Consider the following 4,390-nt stretch of genomic DNA (forward strand, 5'->3'; position numbering starts at 1 on the left):
GGGTAACCCTCTTCGCTGTCCACTACACCTCCAATTTTGGTGTCATCTGCAAACTTACTAACTATACTTCTTATGCTCGCATCCAAATCATTAATGTAAATGACAAAAAGTAGAGGACCCAGCACCCATCCTTGTGGCACTCCACTGGTCACAGGCCTCCAGTCTGAAAAACAACCCACCACAACCACCCTCTGTCTTCTACCTTTGAGCCAGTTCTGTATCCAAATGGCTAGTTCTCCCTGTATTCCATGAGATCTAACCTTGCTATGGGGAACCTTGTCGAACGCTTTACTGAAGTCCATATAGATCACATCTACCGCTCTGCTCTCATCAATCCTCTTTGTTACATCTTCAAAAAAACTCAAATCAAATTTGTGAGACATGATCTCCCTCACACAAAGCTGTGTTGACTATCCCTAATCAGTCCTTGCCTTTCCAAATACATGTACATCCTGTCCTTCAGGATTCCCTCCAACAACTTGCCCACCACCAACATTAGGCTCACTGGTCTATAGTTCCCTGTCTTGTCCTTGCCACTCTTCTTAAACAGTGGCACCATGTTAGCCAACCTCCAGTCTTCCAGCACCTCACCTGTGACTATTGATGATACAAATATCTCAGCATCAGGCCCAGCAATCACTTTTCTAGCTTCCCACCGTGTTCTAGGGTACACCTGATCAGGTCCTGGGGATTTATCCACCTTTATGCATTTCAAGACATCCAGCACTTCCTCCTCTGTAATATGAACATTTTGCAAGGTGTCACCATATATTTTGCTACTTTCTATATCTTGCATATCCTTTTCCACTGTAAATACTGATGCAAAATACTCGTTTCGTATCTTCCCCCATTTTCTGCGGCTCCACATAAAGGCCGCCTTGCTGATTTCTGAGGGGCCCTATTCTCTCCCCAGTTACCCTCTTGTCCTTAATGTATTTGTAAAAACTCTTTGGATTCTCCTTCATTGTATTTGCCAAAGCTATCTCATGTCCCCTTTTTGCCCTCCTGATTTCCATCTTAAGTATACTCCTACTTCCTTTATACTCTTCTAAGGATTCACTCGATCTATCCTGTCTATACCTTACATATACTTCCTCTTTTTTCTTAACCAAACCCTCAATTTCTTTAGTCATCCAGCATTCTTTACATGTACCAGCCTTTCCTTTCACCTTAACAGGAATATACTTTCTCTAGATTCTTGTTATCTCATTTCTGAAGGCCTCCCATTTTCCAGCCGTCCCTTTACCTGCGAACATCTGCCCCCAATTAACTTTTGAAAGTTCTTGCCTAATACAGACAAAATTGGCCTTTCTCCAATTTAGAACTTCAACTTTTAGATCTGGTCTATCCTTTTCTATCACTATTTTAAAACTAATAGAATTATGGTCGCTGGCCACAAAGTGCTCTCCCACGGACACCTCAGTCACCTGCCCTGCCTTATTTCCCAAGAGTAGGTCAAGTTTTGCACCTTCTCTAGTAGGTACATCCACATACTGATCCAGAAAATTTTCTTGTACACACTTAACAAATTCCTCTCCATCTAAACTTTTAACACTATCGCAGTCCCAGTCTATGTTTGGAAAGTTAAAATCCCTTCCCATAACCACCCTATTATTGTTACAGATAGCTGAGATCTCCTTACAAGTTTGTTTCTCAATTTCCCTCTGACTATTAGGGGGTCTATAATACGATCCCAATAAGGTGATCATCCCTTTCTTATTTCTCAGTTCCACCCAAATAACTTCCCTGGATGTATTTCCCGGAATATCCTCAACACAGCTGTAATGCTATTCTTTATCAAAAATGCCTTCCTATAGCATTTGTATCCTGAAACATTAAGCTGCCAGACCTGCCCATCCTTGAGCCACGTTTCTGTAATTGCTATGCTATCCCAGTCCCATGTTCCTAACCATGCCCTGAGTTCATCTGTTATGCCCCTTGCATTGAAATAAATGCAGTTAATATATTAGTCCTATCTTGTCCCTGCCTGCCCTGACTGTTTGACTCGCTTCTGTTCTCAACTGTACCAGTCTCTATCCTCACTATCTCCTTTGGTCCCACCCCCCCCACCTTACTAGTTTAAATCCTCCCGAGCAGCTCTAGCACCCTGCCAGTATATTAGTCCCCTTCCAATTTAGGTGCGAACCGTCCTCCTTGTGGAGGTCACGTCCACCCGAAAAGAGAATCCAATGGTCCAAAAAAATAGTGTCCTTCTCCACCCTTATACCAAAATCCTCTCCTCTCCATTGCGCCCACCACAGCACTCCAATATGTTTGAAGCCTATCGCAAGACCAAAGACAATGGGGAAGAGTGACCTTGCACTTGGGACATGCTGAAGATACCCCAGTTTAAATTTTGGCAAACGTCCTAGAGCTAAGTGGACCCTGTGGAGAATCTTCAACTGTAAAGCATGGGGCCTATTGCAAATTGATATTTTCCTTGCATTCTTTCAAATATCCTCCCATGCCTCTGAGGAAACTTCAACACCCAGCTCTCTCTCCCACATCTTGCAGAGACGATCATATTCACCTGAGATGGCACTCCCAAATTGATGATATAAAGTACTGACAGAGTGTATACTCTTAGCCCTTGGCATCCCCCTCTCTATGTCTGATTTGCAGGGATCTGTCAAAAGTGTGGTCTTTTTTTGAATAAAATCCCTAACTTGAAAAAAACAAAAGAGGTCTCTATTAGATATCTCATACTTCCATACTAACTGATCGAAGGACATCATTACGTCTCCCTCAAATAAATTGCCAATGCAAGACACACCCCTAGCTGCCCAATGTTTAAATCCTGAGTCTATCATACCCAGTTGAAAACCTGGCATACCCACTCGAGGTGTAAACAGAGATGTTTTGCCAATATTGCCTTCCCTCTGCCAAATTGCCCTCCATGCTTTAACAGTGTTGATGACTATTGGGTTATGGCAATATTCCCTAACTGTCCTCATCTTGTCCAAACTGGTAAGGGAGCACCTTGCCTTGGAGGCTTCGATATCTAGCCATATTGAAAGAGGATTTCCACAAACCCAATCACTCATGTAGGTCAAAAGCGAGCTTAATTGGAAATTTTTAATGTCTGGTAGGTCCGCTCCCCCTGATCTGTGAGGCAACTGCAGTTTGGCTAATTTAATGAGGGGCCACTTACGATGCCAAATAAAGGAGCTGAACCAGCCGTTCAGTCTCCTGAGAGTTTGCTTATTGAAAATCAGGGGAAGCATCTGTATAGGATATAGCAAACGAGGGAGAATATTCATCTTAATAAGCGCTATCCGACCCAACCACGAGACTGGAATGCCTCCCATCTTTGAAGATCTTGTTTAGTTTTTCCAAATAATTATGTAAAATTGGCTTTGAACAGCCAATCCAGAACTGGAGTAATGAATATGCCCAAATACACCCCCCCCCCCCCCCCCCCGCCCCCCCCCCGTGAGCACCTAAATGGGAATCTATAGTCCCCCTCAAGAGCTCGCTCCTTCATTACACCACCCATAGGCATAGCCTCTGATTTAGCAAAATTAATCTTATACCCCGAAAAAGCGCCAAACGTGCGAATGCATTGTGTCAGGCAAGGCACTGAAACTGCTGGGTTTGTCAAAGAAATTAGGACATCGTCTGCACACAACGGAATCTTGTGTAATTTTGACCCCACTTCTGGAGCTGATATATTGGGATCCCCATAAATGGCCTCCGCCAGTGGTTCAATTACCAACGTAAAAAGCAATGGGGAAAGGGGACAGCCCTGCTGGCTGCCCCTAAAAATATTAAAATTGCTTGATCATACCCTGTTGGTAATGACCGTCGAGAGAGATACACCGTAGAGAACCTTTACCCATCTTATGAAGACTTCGCCCAAACCAAATCGCCTCCCAGCAGAGCGCTTTAGCGAACATCTCCGGGGCACCTGCACCAATCAACCACACCGCCCCATGGCCCAACATTTCAACTCCCCCTCCCACTCTGCCGAGGACATGGAGGTCCTGGGCCTTCTTCACTGCCGCTCCCTCACCACCAGACGCCTGGAGGAAGAACGCCTCATCTTCCGCCTCGGAACACTTCAACCCCAGGGCATCAATGTGGACTTCAACAGCTTCCTCATTTCCCCTTCCCCCACCTCACCCCAGTTCCAAACTTCCAGCTCAGCACTGTCCCCATGACTTGTCAGGAGTTGTCCTACCTGCCTATCTCCTTTTCCACCTATCCACTCCACCCTCTCCTCCCTGACCTATCACCTTCATCCCCTCCCCTACAGTACTCTATGCTACTTGCTCCCCACCCCCACCCTCCTCTAGCTTATCTCTCCACGCTTCAGGCTCTCTGCCTTTATTCCTGATGAAGGGCTTTTGCCCGAAACGTCGATTTCGCTGCTCCTCGGATGCTGCCTGAA

At 45.2% G+C, this 4,390-nt stretch overlaps 1 protein-coding gene across 4 annotated transcripts in view; it reads left to right on the forward strand.

Moving 5' to 3' along the window:
* fnbp1l (formin binding protein 1-like) overlaps positions 1 to 4,390 on the forward strand; it is a 201,806-nt gene that overhangs the window by 145,456 nt on the left and 51,960 nt on the right. The window lies entirely within an intron of this gene.

The sequence above is a fragment of the Chiloscyllium plagiosum genome, chromosome 11 (assembly GCF_004010195.1).
Source record: "Chiloscyllium plagiosum isolate BGI_BamShark_2017 chromosome 11, ASM401019v2, whole genome shotgun sequence".
NCBI lineage: Eukaryota > Metazoa > Chordata > Chondrichthyes > Orectolobiformes > Hemiscylliidae > Chiloscyllium > Chiloscyllium plagiosum.